The sequence below is a fragment of the Staurois parvus genome, unplaced genomic scaffold (assembly GCF_062004578.1).
Source record: "Staurois parvus isolate SC_StPar_1 unplaced genomic scaffold, SC_StPar_1.0 ptg000087l, whole genome shotgun sequence".
NCBI classification, from domain to species: Eukaryota; Metazoa; Chordata; class Amphibia; order Anura; family Ranidae; genus Staurois; species Staurois parvus.
Window position 1 is genome coordinate 3,207,607 of NW_028317883.1, and position 19,254 is coordinate 3,226,860.

The following is a 19,254-nucleotide window of genomic DNA, read 5'->3' on the forward strand; positions in this document are numbered from 1 at the left end:
TTGAGCCACTTTTTTGGGGAACCAACTGTTTCTACTAAATTCAAGCGATACACACCATATATCTTTGCTGTCGGTGGATACGGCTTACCTGCTGGAGGAATTTACTATTTTGAATGCACATTTTTTTTGTGTTTCTGGTGAGTGCATTAGGAGGAAGAATTATCACGGATTCACCCACCACTTGATGTCACGTTTATTTACAATTTCTGGACACTATATATAAATATTGATTGCTAATATTACATTGATATTATGCACTGAATATTTGCTCACTCAAGTCACATTGTTTTTATGTCAAACAAATTTTTTCCATGTCACTGATGTTATTCACTATAGTGCTGCATTCCTTTCCATTGTATGTTTATGAGGATAAAGTGGGTTGATGTTTTTGTGCTAGCAGCTGATGCAATTTCTCCCCTGGCGCTCACTACATTCTTCTTTTTACATATTTTGTGTATATATATGGCCCCACGGATGGAGGCCCATCTAAGTGAGCTCACATATCTACATAAACACATTGGCAAGGAGTTAAAAATGCATGTTTTAGAATCATAGATGTTGTAAGAAAAAAATAGTAAGTGTTGTTGACATGCAGTACCATTGATTTCAATGAATGTGGCTTCAATATGTAGGCTCAACCATGGAATAAAATAGTTGTGTAGTCATACAAGATTTTCATGTGGTGCTCTTTTGTACCGTGATAGCCCGATGTGAATGAGCCCTTTCTCGACTTGTCTGGTGTCATTTTACTTTTCCTGGCCTCTTACAATGCTATGTTCCTTTGTGTCTTGGGCTGACTTTATTTCCATCTCTTGTTCTGTTGCATTCCTTGAACTTTTGACTCCCTCTCCACATGAGTATTTGCTGTTTGTTTGTGTAACATGCTGTTTATTGTGCACTAAACCCCATCGCTGATCCAGCCATCTACGCAACCCACCTAGGGAGCTCCGCATCCTGCAGACAAACACATCGATTTCTCCACTCAGCAGCTTTTTGCATCAGACGATGTGGATCCCTTCAATTACACTCAAAGCATCTTGAAAGGAAATTGGCATAACTAACTCAGAGCACATCCTGTCATCTCCACTGAAGCACGAATCCTCAGCCACTGGGGAGGCCTGAGGGTGTTCAGATTCGAGGATCCCAAATCACTGCAGGTGTGAATTGTTCAGAGGAAGGGGGGGCTCTTATGGAGAATGAGGGAACCACTACAACCCAAACAATAAAGGAGACAAATAGCCTGGAATATACATTCTTTACACTGCGGCATGTTCAAAGATAAAATGTAAAAAAAAAAAAATCAATGTATAAAACCTTGAAGGGAGACCTTTTAAAGAATAATCAATCCAGCAAACAGATCATGATTTATGTATGTCAAAACCCAAGCCTTTCTTATAATAAGTGTTGTTTTAAGGTAGTGATGACTATGCACTTTTCAAGCTTTTGTAGTTCCAGACAGATGTTCTCCTACAAGGGCTCAGTCATACGGACATTTTCTGTACGCCTTTACACGTTTTCATACTTTACTTTCTGATCACAGACACATTAAATCCTGCTCTGAAAATACTAAGGGAGTCGGTAATCATCCATCCCTGTGGCCTCTACTGTTTATATAAGCAGCAGCGTGGCAAAGGGCTGCTAACTTTACAGCACAGGTTTCTTTATAAAACCCAGTCATTATCTAATCGTTGCCAGCAGACAGTTCATTTACTTTTAAAGGAAAACTACAGAAAAATAAAGCATATTTATTGTTAACGTTCTAAAATCATATATTTATTTCCACATTGTACAAGGGGGGTTCAAGTCAAACCGGGACTTTTGAGTTTATATAATAAAAAAAACACTTTTCTAAGGAGTGGAAACATTTATTTCTCAATTTACCACCCTGCTACATTTATACACTTATCCCAGCGTAAAACGAATGCCTGAAAAGCTTCAGCATTGAAAGATTTGTCAGTACGCCTGAACCATCCTAGGACAGCCTGCTTCACTTTATCATCATTGTGTTCACCGTTCCCACAGAAAGATTTGCTTCTTGTGCAATTTCTTGACAGGTTTTTCTTTGATTATCCAGAATCAGGAGTTCCAGGAGCTGAATGTTCACAGGAATGACTGCTGTGGGCTGGGAACCATCACGGCTAGGATCATCACTAACGGACGTCCGGCCATTTTGAAACGTTTACATCATTCAAATGTATTACTGTGGCTGAGCATCTGAGTGCCATACATCTTATCACCATACTGTGCTTGAAGCTTTCTGTAGATATCTGCAGGTTTTATACCTTCATTCACAAGAAACTTCAACACCACATGCTGTTCCATGCATGCCCTAACACTGTTATCTGCCATCTTGATTAATGGTCTCTTGACTGGTCCTTGTCATGTGCGCCACCTATCAGTAATAGGACACACTTGCATGTAGTACCGCCACACTAGTATCCCTTTTTATACCTGTAAACTTAAAAGTCCCAGTTTGACTTGAATGCTCCCCGTGTTTTACAGTGATTGTAAAGGTTCTGATTTTGCACAGAGCAGCCCAGATTATTCCCTTCTCATGTCCTTTACTGACGCTCCTGACTCCTTCCCTCTGCTGAGTGCCCCCAGATCAGATTGCTCTAGGTGCACTTGTGTGTGCTCGCTCCTCGAGATGCTTGGCTCAGCCCCCCTCCCAAAGGCTGTGAATGACAATGGCTCCTGCTGCTGTGTCTCAGCCAATTAGGATGAAGAGACTCAGGAGAGCTGATGTTTTCTTGCACATCACTGGACCATAATCAGACACAGGTAAGTATTTGACAGGGCTAAGGAGGGAGCTGCACACTGAAGGATTTTTACCTTCATGAATAGAATCAAGGTAAAAAACGTTAGCCTTTACAACCAATTTAATTAATTTTACTCTACTCCTGGTAATCTGAATGATCTTGAAGTTTGTAAACTTGCATTGTAAAGATCCCCATGCATTTACTCCCCTGAATTCTGTGACATGCAATCATTATGCCCTGTTGATAGGCCCTGCTGTGTCACACATTTCATAGAGACTGTCTGATGAACTACAGAGGTGCTGAGAGGAGGATTTTCAGGAGGTGGAGTCAGTACAGAAATCACAGCTTGCATAAAGCTACTTTATGGGATACTAAAGTCAAAGGAAACAGCAGAGGAGAAGCTACAAAGAATACAGGGAGTTGTGGAAAAAGCCTGAAGACAGGAAGAACTTACAACATTAGGGCTTGATCACACCAAATCAAGGTGTGGGAAACCCATGTTTCATGAACATTTCCTGCTTTGCATTCAAATTGCACTGAGTATGCCATCTGATGTGGATCAGTGTATTCCTAAGGACCGCAGTACCATAGGATCTGGTGCACTGCATTTTTGAAAAGTAGGGTTTGCACTACTTTTGATGTGATCCAATGTGATCTTTGATCATTTGAATGGGCTGAAAACTGCAATGCACAGAATCGCAAAGGAATCACACAGGAACACACACTCCATTCCTCATTCAGGTGTGAAGTGGCCTTTAAAGCAGACCTTTACTTATAACAGCTTCATAACAATGAATGTTCTTTAAAGTGGTTGTGAACCACTTTAGATATACCCAGTGAAGTGACTGACCTCAGGTGATACACAGAGATGAAACATATCCTCCTACATAAGTTGTATCTGTTTATCAGCAGTCACCTGTCTTGTACATCCATTCAAAGTGCAGAATTTACACAGGATCTCTCAGCTCTGGAAAGTAGGGGGTGGAGAGCTAAAGTTACACTCTGCAGAGCTTAGCAAGAGCTGATTGGAGGGAAGGGACACCCTCCCTTTCCCACAGCACACAGGAACTGGAGGCTGTCAATCTGCTGGAGCTCCCTTCCCTGTCACTATTTTTCTCTTGTTGTCAGGAAAACTTGTCAGAAGTGTCTCATTCAGATAGCAGAGGAACGAGGCAGCAGACAGAGATTACACTTGGTGCTCTGGATTGAGACAAGTACACACTATAGAAGGATATGCTTTGTTCACATTTCACGACAGAGGTTTACAACCACTTTAACAAAAGACCATGCATTCCACATTCATAATATGCTACAAACTTAGTGTTTAATGTTTCTTCTTGCTGGAGGTTGCCATTTTGTTGAAGCCCAGAGCAGTGTCACGACTAGAGGTGAGGCTCAGCGATCAGTAGCTAGAGCAGTAGAAAGGCTTCCATTGACCAACAGAATAAGTACACAAGCCAGTCACCCTGGTGGATGACACAGGCTCATGGTCTAATCATTAAACATTATTCACCAGAGCTCCTGAAGGCAGAGATGGGTTTTTTGTTGCATGTTACCCCACCTCCACCTAAAAACAGTACTTGAATCACCTCCGCTAGATCATCCCCCGCAGCTATCACCTTTTTGTATCACCTCCTCCTTCCTTTAGAATGTAAGCTCCACGAGCAGGGCCCTCCTATTCCTTCTGTACTGAAATGTATTGTAATTGTACTGTCTCCCTTATATTGTAAAGCACTGCGCAAACTGTTGGAGCTATATAAATCCTGTATAATAATAATAATAATAATAATAATGTTAGTACCAGGTTGCAGTCCTCATGATTACCCACCAGGACATGAGCAAGCCAGGGTCTAGTAGCAGATATAGCAGCTAGAGATAAAGCAGAAGTGTAGTCAGTAAACAAGCCAAAGTTTGGCAACAAGTGGTTGCAGGTTGGGATCAAGCAAAAGTTTAGTCTGGGAACAAGCCAGAGGTCAATAACAAATGGTTGCAGGTTAAGATCAAGCAGGCACGTAGTCCGGGAATAAGCCAAAGGTTGGTAACAAGTGGTAGATGAGGACAGCTGCAATTGTTCAAAGGAGCAAGATATCAGCTGGAAAAGCACAATAATCTGGTAAATAGGAAGTGCAGAGACACTTAAATCAGGAAGTTCACAGGAGAAGCAAAGAGTTTAAGTTTTTCCGGAAACAAGAGACTAGACAAGACTGTCCCAGGGATCAGACAAGGAACTGTCACTAGCATTTAAAATGGCACAACGAGATACGTTACAGACAGACACTTTCTTAATGGAGAATCTGCCACTTTCCTTGGTCTTAAAAACTTGATCATATGTCTTGTCTCCGTTACAGAGGAAGGCTGACAGAAACTTTACAGTGCTAAAGTTCACAGGTTGGAAGAGGGAGAAAGGAGAGAATATCAGGGAGATAAGATAGCACACTATCCTTGTTTTTGCTCTTTTGTATTTCTCTAGCAGAGTTTGTCCTGTCACCTCTCTGGCTTTTTTTTCTCCCTCTCTAATCTGCATTCCTTGTGCACAGTCTATATAATTCCTGTTGCTCCCCCACCCCTCAACAACAGTACATCTTAAAGCTGTCAGCTGATCAGGCCTCTAGTGGCTTTGATTTTAGGCACAGTGTGAGAATAGAGAGCAGCTGAGCATGTGCAGAGAAGGGTGAGACAGTGCTTTACTGGATTTTAAAAAGTATAGATACATATTTTAAATGCTCATAGCTACACAAAAGGGGCCAGCCTGCCTGAATCCATCAGGACTTAATTATCTGAGTAAAGTAAGTAAGGAGATATTTCAAGTAAGCTTATATTGGATTGCCAAAAATAACTATTGCCTGTATTACTATTACAATACTAATGTTATAGAATGACAGTGTATGCTGCAGCCATAGACTTCCTTTGTTAAACAAATCCGTTGGCTTAGTTAAATATATATATATATATATATATATATATATATATATATACATATACAGGTGAAACTCCAAAAATGTGAATATTGTGCAAAAGTTCATTTATTTTAGTAATGCAACTTAAAAGGTGAAACTAATATATGAGATAGACTCATTACATGCAAAGCAAGATAGTTCAAGCCGTGATTTGTCATAATTGTGATGATTATGGCTTACAGCTCATGAAAACCCCAAATCCACAATCTCAGAAAATTAGAATATTACATGCAATCAATAAAGCAAGCATTGTACATAGAACAATATTGGACCTCTCAGAACAATCTCAGAAAATTAGAATATTGTGAAAAGGTGCAATATTCTAGGCTCAAATTGTCCCACTCTAATCAGCTAATTAAGCCATAACACCTGCAAAGGGTTCCTGAGCCTTTAAATGGTCTCTCAGTCTGGTTCAGTAGGAATCACAATCATGGGAAAGACTGCTGACCTGACAGTTGTGCATAAAACCATCATTGACACCCTCCATAAGGAGGGAAAGCCTCAAAAGGTAATTGCAAAAGAAGTTGGATGTTCCCAAAGTGCTGTATCAAAGCACATTAATAGAAAGTTATGTGGAAAGGAAAAGTGTGGAAGAAAAAGGTACACAAGCAGCAGGGATGACCGCAGCCTGGAGAGGATTGTCAGGAAAAGGCCATTCAAAAGTGTTGGGGACTTTCACAAGGAGTGGACTGAGGCTGGAGTTAGTGCATCAAGAGCCACCACACACAGACGGATCCTGGACATGGGCTTCAAATGTCGTATTCCTCTTGTCAAGCCACTCCTGAACAACAAAAACGTCAGAAACGTCTTACCTGGGCTAAAGAAAAACAGACCTGGTCTGTTGCTCAGTGGTCCAAAGTCCTCTTTTCTGATGAGAGCAACTTTTGCATCTCATTTGGAAACCAAGGACCCAGAGTATGGAGGAAGAATGGAGAGGCACACACTGCAAGATGCTTGAAGTCCAGTGTGAAGTTTCCACAGTCTGTGTTGATTTGGGGAGCCATGTCATCTACTGGTATTGGTCCACTGTGCTTCATTAAGTCCAGGGTCAACGCAGCCGTCTACCAGGAGATTTTGGAGCACTTCATGCTTCCTTCCACAGACGAGCTTTATGGGGATGCTGACTTCATTTTCCAGCAGGGCTTGGCACCTGCCCACACTGCCAAAAGCACCAAAACCTGGTTCAATAACCATGGGATTACTGTGCTTGATTGGCCAGCAAACTCGCCTGACCTGAACCCCATAGAGAATCTATGGGGCATTGCCAAGAGAAAAATGAGAGACATGAGACCGAACAATGCAGAAGAGCTGAAGGCCGCTATTGAAGAATCCTGGTCTTCCATAACACCTCAGCAGTGCCACAGGCTGATAGCTTCCATGCCACACCGCATTGAGGCAGTAATTGCTGCAAAAGGGTCCCAAACCAAGTACTGAGTACATATGCATGCTTATACTTTTCAGAGGTAATGAGTCTATCTCATATATTAGTTTCACCTTTTAAGTTGCATTACTGAAATAAATTAACCTTTGCACGATATTCTAATTTTTCGAGTTTCACCTGTATATGTGTATATATATATATATATATATATATATATATATATATATATATATACACTTAACTGGTATGAGGTTCATATTCAAACTGCATGTATGCTATTCTTGGACCAAGTAAACTAAATGGCCTGATTTGAACTGTTCACCCATTCAAGCTTCTGGCTGCTACTGCAGCAGGAAACCATTACTATTGCCACTAAATCACAACTTCCCACTATGCTGATTGCATTCTAGCAATCAATTATGCTGTGTGGGCCAGTTGTCTGCATTCTAGCAATTGATGATGTCATTGGCTGCTAGGATATGGGTAGCTGCACATTCACCATAAAAATCAATGATGCTGAGCAAACAAACTAACAAAATGTTGTGGGGATCCCACCAAAATCCATACCAGACCTTCATCCTAGATAGGGGTCTGATATGGATTTTAATGGATATCCCATTCAAAAACAAAGCGTGGAGTCCCCCAGAAAATCTGTATCAGAACTACACTGCTCAAAAATAGACTGGTTAATGTGTTAGGAACATAAGGATGCCCCATCGGTTGATGGAAATGAAAATTACCAACCTACAGAGGGCTGAATTCAAAGAAACCCTAAAAATCAAAGTGAAAAACTTATGCAGCAGGCTAGTCCATTTTGCTGAAATGTAATTGCAGCAACTCAAAATGGTACTGAGTAGTTTGTATGGCCCCATGTGCTTGTATGCATGCCTGACAATGTTGGGGTATGCTCCTAATGAGACGACGGATGGTGTTCTGGGGTATTTCCTCCCAGACATGGACCAGGGCATCACTGAGCTCCTGGACAGTCTGAGGTGCAACCTGGTGGCGTCGGATGGACCAAAACATGATAGCCCAGAGGTGTTCTATTGGATTTAGGTCAGGTGAGCGTGGGGCCATTCAATGGTATCAGTTCCTTCAACCTCAGGAACTGCCTGCATACTCTCACCACATGAGGCTGGGCATTGTCATGCACCAGGAGGAACCAAGGACCCACTACACCAGCATAGGGTCTGGCAATGGGTCCAAGGCAGGGGCAGACTGACCATTTGGAAACTCGGGCACTGCCCGGAGGCCCAGGGTCAAGGGGGCCCCATGAGATGCCCCTGGTACCTTTTTCATAGGCTTTTTTGAGTTTGGGCAAGGACACAGGGCCCAATGATCCCCTATTGCCCGGGGGCCCCATGAGTTGTCAGTCCGCCCCTGGTCCAAGGATTTCCTCCAGATACCTAATGGCAGTCAGGGTGCAATTGCCTAGCTTGTAGAGGTCTGTGCGTCCCTTCATGGTTATGCCTCCCCAGGCCATCACTGACCCACCACCAAAACAGTTATGCTGAACAAAGTTACATGCAGCATAACATTCTCCACGACTTCTACAGACCATTTCATGTCTGTCACATGTGCTCAAGGTGAACCTGCTCTCATCTGTGAAAAGCACAGGGCACCAGTGATGAACCTGCCAATTCTGGTGCTCAGTGGCAAATGTCAGTCGTACTCTATGGGGCCGTGCAGTGAGCACAAGGCCCACTAAAGGATGTCGAGCCCTCAGGCCACCCTCATGAAGTCTGTTTCTGATTGTTTGGTCAGAGATATTCACACCAGTGGCCTGCTGGAGGTCATTTTGTAGGGCTCTGGCAGTGCTCATCCTGTTCCTCCTTGCACAAAGAAGCAGATACCAGTCCTGCTGATGGGTGAAGAACCTTCTATGGCCCTGTCCAGCTCTCCTAGAGTAACAACCTGTCTCCTGGAATCTCCTCCATGCTCTTGAGACTGTGCTGGGAGACACAGCAAACCTTCTGGCAATGGCCCATATTGATGTGCCATCCTGGAGGAGTTGGACTGCCTGTGCAACCTCTGTGGGGTCCAGGTATCACCTTATGCTACCAGTAGTGACACTGACCCTATCCAAATACAGAACTAATGAAAAAGAGTCAGAAAGTTGAGTTGGAAAAAAATGTCAGTGGCCTCCACCTGTAAAACCATTCCTGTTTAGGGGGGTCATCTGATTGTTGCCCATCTAGTGCACCTGTTTCTAATTTCATTAACACCAAAGCAGCTGAAACTGATTAACAACCCCCTCTGCTACCAGATCAATATCCCAGGAGTTTAATTGACTTGATGCTATATTCTGATTAAAAAGTGTTTCTTTAATTTTTTTTTGAACACTGTATTTTGATTAGGCCTAGATATAAGATTGAACCTTGTTATAAGTTTTCTAACCCACCCACCATCTCTAGTAGCATTTGTGACCAAGCAGATGTCTCTTCTCTAGCTGCTGGAGCAGAAAAAAACAAATTTACCCCAATCGCCCCTACAGTATGACTATGGTGCTAATGCCAGCTTGGCTAAATGTCTGGCTGTTCAGCTACTGTCTTTTCAGCTAGTGGAGCTGACCTCCTTCTGAAACTTTATGGCCTGTGCTGCACCACAGTGGAAGATACCCAACTGCTATATTTATGCCCAGAGGGCCATCCCTACACTCCACCAGCATGAAAAATCTAATGTCTTCATGTTGATTAACCTCCATGGTCAGTGGCAAGGAGCATGTGACCCCAGACATGTGGTCCAGCAAGCATGGGCAGGGGTTTTACATCTATTTTACAGTGAATTGATAAATATAGTGCACATGTTAGTAGTGCTGTCCTGTATCCATAACCTTTGTTATGTAGAGCAGTCACATTTATCCCTTCCTTCTCAATGATTTCATCTGGTGTCTCCTCAGCACTACTATTTACCCAATCCAAGTACTCCAGAGGCAAAATGTTGTAATGTGTTTTGCAGCTGGTATGCTTTGAGGAAAGTCACACTGTGCCAGATGATCTGGAAGCTCTTCAGGGGCAGGCTGACAAGTGTCTGACCCCACGCCATCTTGTACCAGGCAACGTTATGTGTGACAGTGGCACCAACCTGCTGTCAACTCTTCAGCAGGGTAAGTTCACATACATGTCTTGCTTGACACATGTCCTCAATCTGGTAATGCAGCATTTCCTAGTTAGGTATTTTGGATATCCTGCAACAGGCCAGAAAAGTGTGTTGCCATTTTAGGGGGTCAAGGTGTGCACACAGATTGTGCTTGATTTGAAAGTTACCCAGCTATAGTAAGCGTGGAATGACAGCGCTGAACCCAAAAGTGACATACAGTGAGGAACAGAAGTATTTGAACACCCTGCGATTTTGCAAGTTCTCCCACTTAGAAATCATGGAGGGGTCTGAAATTCACATTGTAGGTGCATTCCCACTCTGAGAGACACAATTTAAAAAAAAATTCAGGAAATCACATTGTATGATTTTTAAAGAATTTATTTGTCTTGCACTGCTGAACATAAGTATTTGAACACCTGAGAAAATCAGTGTTAATATTTGGTACAGAAGCCTTTGTTTCCAATTACAGAGGTCAAACGTTTCCTGTAGTTCTTGACCAGGTTTGCACACACTGCAGCAGGGATTTTGGCCCACTCCTCCACACAGATCTCCTCTAGATCTGTCAGGTTTCGGGGCTGTCCCTGAGCAACACGGAGTTTCAGCTCCCTCCAAAGATGTTCTATTGGATTTAGGTCTGGAGACTGGCTAGGCCACTCCAGTACCTTGATATGCTTCTTACGGAGCCACTCCTTGGTTATCCTGGCTGTGTGCTTCAGGTCGTTGTCATGTTGGAAGACCCAGCCACGACCCATCTTCAATGCTCTGACTGAGGGAAGGAAGTTGTTGCTCAAAATCTCACAATAAATGGCCCCATTCATCCTCTCCTTAATACAGTGCAGTCGTCCTGTCCCCTTCACAGAAAAGCACCCCCAAAGCATGATGTTACCACCCCCATGCTTCACAGTAGGGATGGTGTTCTTGAGATGCAACTCATCCTTCTTTTTCCACCAAACACGACAAGTGAAGTTTAGACCAAAAAGTTCTACTTTGGTCTCATCTGACCGCATGACTTTCTCCCATGCCTCCTCTGGATCATTGGATCATCCAGATGGTCATTGGCAAACTTCAGGCGGGCCTGGACATGTGATGACTTGATTTGAAACCATGATGGCGTAGTGTTCTACTGACAGTGACCTTTGAAACTGTGGTCCCAGCTATCTTCATGTCATTGACCAGCTCCTCCCTTGTAGTTCTGGGCTGATTCCTCACCTTTCTTATCATCAGTGATACCCCACGAGGTGAGATCTTGCATGGAGCCCCAGTCCGTGGGAGACTGACAGTCGTCTTTAGCCTCTTCCATTTTCTAACAATTGCTCCAACAGTTGATCTAATTTCACCAAGCTGCTTGGCAATTGCCCCATAGCCCTTTCCAGCCTTGTGGAGGTCCACAATTTTGTCTCTGGTGTCTTTTGACAGCTCTTTGGTCTTGCCCATGGTAGTAGTTGGCATCTAACTGACTGTGGGGTGGACAGGTGTCTTTAAAGAGCTCAGACAGGTGCTACTAAGTTAGATTAATGAGTGGAGTAGAGGTGGACTTTTTAAAGGCACAGTAACAGGTCTTTGAGAGCCAGAATTCTTGCTGTTTCTTAGGTGTTCAAATACTTATGTTCAGCAGTGCACAACAAATAAATTGTTTAAAAATCATACAATGTGATTTCCTGAATTTTTTTTTAAATTCTGTCTCTCAGAGTGGGAATGCACCTACAATGTGAATTTCAGACCCCTCCATGATTTCTAAGTGGGAGAACTTGCAAAATCGCAGGGTGTTCAAATACTTCTGTTCCTCACTGTAATACATGTCACTTCTGGGCCTATTAATCACAGGGGGTGAAATAGATGTTCCTTAATCTCCTCCTGCTCTCAATGTTAAATTAGCTTACCTGTTGTCCTGGGCTCCTTGAAGGAACACAAGAGCTTGAGAACCACCGTGGATGCCAGTGGAGAGAAGGTATGTACCTTTAGAGCCCTGTAAAGTTATAGGGGGGTTCTAGAGTCACCTGTATCATTTTTACCTGAAATTCCATTGCCAGCTTAAAAAATCCATCCCAAGCATCCATAACACTTTCTGTGCTGTAATTTTGCACCGTAACCGAAAGTGGCAAATATATAACAGATGAATGATGGCATAACAGTTCACATACATTGTCAATGTACAGGTCGATTGTTGCTAGTGATTTGACCAGTTCTAGCATCAATATTCCCCTCCTTATTTTACCCTAGTTCAGGAGAAGTTCCAACTTCTATACATTTTTATTAATTAAAAAATGCATTCGTGTAGAAAACCAGATATTAATGATTTATGAAAATGCATATTGTTATGGGATCTGTATATCAATTGTAACGCTAAATTAACTGGTCATTGATGTCTATTATCAAACATAAGATGATCTGTAACAGAGCTCTGTCCAGATGACTGCAAAAATGAATCATGTCAGGTCTGTATATTATACTTGCAAATTAACATTTGCATACCTTTTGTGTGTAGATGTTGAAGTATAGTAGTATATCCAAGTGGCATCAAGAAAAAAAGCAAAAAAGGAAGGTCACTGAAAACGTTCAATTGTGAAAAATAGTTATAATATGACCTTGCTATCTGATCTTGTCAAATGTATCTGTTGAAATGACTTGCTATTATTGTGAATACAGGTGTTACCGTTTCACCTTGACTTGTTTACTACAGTTGAATTTATTTTAGCTACTAGCCCAACACATTTTGGATGGACATTTGGTAATGTGTATGTTAGTGTAAAGCGCTAGAATGAAGGGCAGTAAGGCTACGATCAAGTGTGGTATCTCTTCTTATCAGTTTCCAGGGACAGAGTTCAGAGACAAAGTTCATGGCACCAGTTCCCTTTGTCAATTTGGAGAACTAGTTAGTAATTCCCCATGTAATAGGGTAGGTATGGTGGGAACTGCATCTAGCCTGGCTTGTCTTTGCTTGAAAGTAGGGCTTTCCCTAAGTACTACTGCCATTCTGCTAAAGATGGTGCTGCATTTGCCCATGGGGGCTGGGTTGAGGAATGTGCTTGTGCCCCTGAAGTGGCAGAAAAACTCATATTTTTAGTATAGCACCTAGGTCACAACACTGCTTTTTTTTACACCTGCCTCCTGGGCTGGGGCAGGAGGAACTGTTATACTGGCTTTAATGCCAGCCATTGTTATGCACATTGTTATTTAAAACACGTACCCCCTCCCCTTTTTCCTTTTACTTCATAAATGTAATTTTGCAGTGGGAGGAGTAGTGCCACGTCACTGGTGTCAGTGGGAGGAATAGTGCCACGTCATTGGTGTCAGTGGGGGGAATAGTGCCCCATCATTGGTATCAGTGGTAGGAATAGTGCCCCCATCATTGGTGTCAGTGGTAGGAATAGTGCCCCCATCATTGGTGTCAGTGGTAGGAATAGTGCCCCATCATTGGTGCCAGTGGTAGGAATAGTGCCCCATCATAGGTGTCAGTGGGGGGAATAGTGCCCCATCATTGGTGTCAGTGGGAGGAATAGTGCCCCATCATTGGTGTCAGTGGGAGGAATAGTGCCCCATCATTGGTGTCAGTGGGAGGAATAGTGCCCCATCGTTAGTGTCAGTGGGGGGAGGAATAGTGCCCCATCGTTGGTGTCAATGGGAGGAATAGTGCCCCATCATAGGTGTCAGTGGGGGGAATAGTGCCCCATCATTGGTGTCAGTGGGGGGAATAGTGCCCCATCATTGGTGTCAGTGGGGGGAATAGTGCCCCATCATTGGTGTCAGTGGGGGGAATAGTGCCCCATCATTGGTGTCAGTGGGAGGAATAGTGCCCCATCACTGGTGTCAGTGGGAGGAATAGTGCCCCATCACTGGTGTCAGTGGGAGGAATAGTGTCCCATCACTGGTGTCAATGGGAGGAAAAGTGCCCCATCATTGGTGTCAGTGGGAGGAATAGTGCCCCATCACTGGTGTCAGTGGGAGGAATAGTGCCCCATCATTGGTGTCAGTGGGGGGAATACGGCCCCATTATTGGTGTCAGTGGGAGGAATAGTGCCCCATCATTGGTGTCAGTGGGAGGAATAGTGCCCCATCATTGGTATCAGTGGGAGGAATAGTGCCCCCATCATTGGTGTCAGTGGGAGGAAGAGTGCCCCATCGTTGGCATCAGAGGGAAGTATAGTGCCCCATCGTTGGTGTCAGTGGGAGGAATAGTGCCCCATCATTGGTGTCAGTGGGAGGAATAGTACCCCATCGTTGGTGTCAGTGGGAGGAATAGTGCCCCATCGTTGGTGTCAGTGGGAGGAATAGTGCCCCATCGTTGGTGTCAGTGGGAGGAATAGTGCCCCATCGTTGGTGTCAGTGGGAGGAATAGTGCCCCATCGTTGGTGTCAGTGGGGGGAGGAATAGTGCCCCATCGTTGGTGTCAGTGGGGGGAGGAATAGTGCCCCATCGTTGGTGTCAGTGGGGGGAGGAATAGTGCCCCATCGTTGGTGTCAGTGGGAGGAATAGTGCCCCATCGTTGGTGTCAGTGGGGGGAGGAATAGTGCCCCATCATTGGTAATAGTGACACCAATGATTGGGCACTATTCCTCCCACTGACACCAATGATACTTACCTTGCTGACCCCTGCTCCAGCCTGGGCTCGCTCGCTCCCTCACTCTCCCATGGTACAAACACTTACCGGTCAGATGGCTTCCTTCTCCGGCCGCTTTCCTCCTCTTCACTCGCTCGTGCTTTGCGGTGCCGCTCGGCTCCTCCTTTCCAAGCTCCACCTCCTCGCTGGTGATTGGCCGCCTGTGTGCCTCTCTTGAGCTACAGTTCCGGCTGCCAATCACCGACGAGGAAGGATTGATCCCGGGGGTGTGTCCAGATGACAGGGACGGCATGTCATCCCGCCCACACCTGCAGACGGATCAAGGAGCGGTGTCTCGGTTCCTAAGGCCATCGGAAATATGTGTTTTCCGATGGTCTTAGGCGACCCCTGGGAAAGTGTCGTTCGACCCCCAGGTTGAGAACTGCTGTATTAGACTGTTTGCCTTGGATTCTCTCTCTGTTATAATGACCTTTTCCAGTACAGCGTTTCATGTCTTGTAGAACAGTCTTACAGAGAACATTGATGCTGATTTTCAAGGGCATGTTTATACCAATGTGGTACAGTAATGTGTTGCAACACAAGATAAATGCACCACCTGCATTGCAGCACACCATAGCACAATAATGACAAAACATTATGTGTGTTGTGATGTGCTGTGCTGCCATTAAAATGCAGCAATTTCTACATTTTCATGTGTTGAGGTGCATTCTGACAAAACTATACTTGTACGTAAGTGAAACACGTAGACGTCACTGAAGCATCACATGACGTCATCCAAGCATGCCCTCCAAGGCCCAGCTAACACAGCAGCCAAGTTCGGGGGAGAACGCAAAGCAACAATATCATGATGATCAACCTGGGAGAGCTGGGACACAGAACGATTGTCAGCTAGAGGCTGAATGCGCTACATGTGTGAGCACTGCACCACCAATGGTAATGAGTTCTCCAGTTCCCTGGAAAGCAGAAGAAACAGTCAAAACTAGCAGCAGCTAAAACACTGAGCAGACCCAACTAGTCACATGCATCTGCACTGATTACAGTGAGCCAGGGGCGGACTGACAACTCATAGGGCCCCCGGGCACTAGGGGATCATGGGGCCCCTGTGTCTTTGCCCACACTCAAAAAAGCCTATAAAAAAGGTACCAGGGGCATTTCATGGTTCCCCCTACTGACCCCGTGTCCTCGAGCAGTGCCCAAGTGCTCGAATGGTCAGTCCGCCCATGTAGTGAGCACAAATAGATTTACCTAACACAACAATTACTACACACTGGTTAAAAGCTAAATTTACCTAATAAGCAAAATTTCAGCTCCACCGAACATGAGAGCCAGCACTAAATTTAACTAACCCTAGCACCTATCTAGGAGGGTGCTACACATATATGTAAATATACCATGATGCACATCAACACGCATCAATGCCATAGATGGGACAACACGCATTAATGTTTGTGGATGCGTATTAAAATGCATTTTGATTCATTTCTATGGAAAAACCATCAGAGTGAAAAACACATGAATGTGGATTCAGCTTAGACTCCCTTGATATTGGATGTTGTGTCAGACTAACCTGTAATTCCTCTTACCACCATGCTTATTTATACACACCACTTTGTTTTTCAAATTGTATTAATTTTGTTTTTACATTTTGCATTTTTGTTCATATTTTTACTGATAACAGTCACCCATTTATCTATTAGCATATTCCATTGTTTAATACATTTATTCATTATATGAATACAAACACGATACATTTTTTTACACCCATACGTTATTTTTATTAAATGTACAATATATATATTGTGATATTTATTGGATTTCACTCAAGTGTAGTGCTTACCAATGAGTTCAGTCTAGACAGAAAATCCTGGCTTAGGGCTTGTTGGTCCATTCTTATTTAAAAAATAAAGGAAAAGTTCCACAGCTACCCTCTTAGGGGTTTCTACCTTCAGAACACAAAAGAAAAATATTGTGCAGCATTGCTGCTAGGGTCTCATGTTTAGACCTTTGGCTGGTCCCACAGTCCATTAGACAGCATCACTGTGCCTACGTAGAACTCTGTACCTCTTGGGGCTCATTACTGCTCTGGCCCACACCCTGGCCTCCAAGCAGGGACCTCCTATCTCCAGATTGGAGCCCTCAACAGCAGACAGACCCTTTATATAAAGGCCATGCGCACACAGCCTGCTGGTCTTCAGTAAAACCTGTCAACAGGTATAGAGGCTTTGTCCCTCCCAAAAATTTTCAAAGCCTCTGAACTCCAGAAAGCAATCTGGGAATTACAACACCCAGGAAAAACTAAAAAACTGTTTTTTTCTACTCATAACCAACATTTTGGAACACCTCAACCCACATCTGTGAGAACCCTGTGTAACCTCTTTTTTTTATACAGTGGCAGGGCCCAGCTCCATCTCTCTCTCTCATTATATCTTTTCATGTGACAACACTGAAGAAATGACACATGCTACAATGTAAAGTAGTGTACAGCTGGTATAACAGTGTAAATTTGCTGTCCACTCAAAATAAATCATGGGGCCCCCGGACAATAGGGGGTCATGGGGCCCCTGTGTCCTTGCCCAAACTCAAAAAAAGCCTATGAAAAAGGTACCAGGGGCATCTCATGGGGCCCCTACTGACCCCAGGCCCTCGGCCAGTGCTCGAGTTTCCAAATGGTCAGTCCGCCCCTGCACACAGCCATTAACCACTTCCTGTCCGGACACTTTTACCCCCTTCCTGTCCAGGGCAATTTTCAGCTTTCAGCGCTATCACTTGAATGACAATTGCGCGGTCATGCAACACTGTACCCATATGAATTTTTTACCATTTTTTTGAGACAGATAAAGCTTTATTTTAGTGATATTTGTTCACCATTGGGATTTTAATTTCTTTTGCTATGTAAATGAAAAAGTCCCAAAATTTTGAAAAAAGTGTTCTTCTTATAAAATTTTTCAAATAAATAATATTTCATCATAAATCTTGGCCAAAATTTATTCCGTTATCTTCTTAGTAAAAAAAAAAATACGCTAAATTAGTTTATAACCAAAAATTATAATTTTTAAACATTTTTTTTACATTTTTATTTAATTTTTTTATATTATTTTTTATGTTTTTTTTTTTTTTTACATACTGTCACCCTAGCAGTACAGTGTCACCATGGTGACACTGTGCTACTTGTGGGGGGTGATGAACATTTTTTTTTTTTTATTTACAGTGATTGCTTGTCACGTGGTACAAGGCTGTTGTGAATAGCCTTGTACCATGTGACCTCTGTGATCATTCACAGATTTCACACGTAGTAAGCAATGATGTCACAAGTTACATCTTGCTTACTACTTTGCATGTGATCACTGATTGGCCAATCAGTGATCACATGATCGGGACCTCGTACAGAGGTCCCGTCCGACGATCGGTGTTTCACTGTGTCCGGAGGACACAGCGGGCACTGGATCGCGGTGCTGCATGCTCCTAGGGAGCGCGCACAGCTAGAAATAGCGGGTGCCATTTATGAACGGCAACCCGCCCCTGGAGTGCCACCGTCCTGCCGTTTAAAAACAGTAGGCGGACGGCAAGTGGTTAATGTCTAAACTGCTGGCAACAAAAATGAGTACACCCCTAAGTGAAAATGTCCAAATTGGGCCCAAAGTGTCAATATTTTGTGTGGCCACCATTGTTTTCTAGCACTGGGCATGGGGTTCACTAGAGCTTCACAGGTTGCCACTGGAATCCTCTTCCACTCCTCCATGACAACATCACGGAGCTGGTGGATGTTAGAGACCTTGCGCTCCTCCACCTTCCATTTGAGGATGCCCCACAGATTCTCAATAGGGTTTAGGTCTGGAGACATGCTTGACCAGTCCATCACCTTTACCCTCAGCTTCTTTAGCAAGGCAGTGGTTGTCTTGGAGGTGTGTTTGGGGCCGTTATCATGTTGGAATACTGCCCTGCTGCCCAGTCTCCAAAGGGAGGGGATCATGCTCTGCTTCAGTATGTCACAGTACATATTGGCATTCATGGTTCCCTCAATGAACTGTAGCTCCCCAGTCCCGGCAGCACTCGTGCAGGCCCAGACCATGACACTCTGTCAGGGTCCTTGCCACGGCAGAAGCCCTGGAAGACCTGGCATTTCTGCCAGTACCCTACATGGCCGTGGAAATACACAGTGGCGAAGATCCATGAGCATTGGCGCACGGACACGAGCCGTCCCGCGCATGCGCACATACGGTAGTTGCACATGCATCAGGCCCAGTTTTGGTGCCAAACGGCCTTTATAAGGACGCTCTTCACTTCCACAAGTTTCTGGATGATCTCTAGCTGGTGTTATTGTGACCTGTGACTTCCTGATACCGACTTGGCTTGCTCTTGGACCTGTCTACTCTGCTTAACCCCTGATCTGACCTCGGCTTGGCTAACGTATACTCTCTCGCTCCCCTGTGTATGACATCAGCTATCCCATCTGACTACGTCTGCTCTGATTCCCACCTGGTACCTGACCTTGGCTTGAAC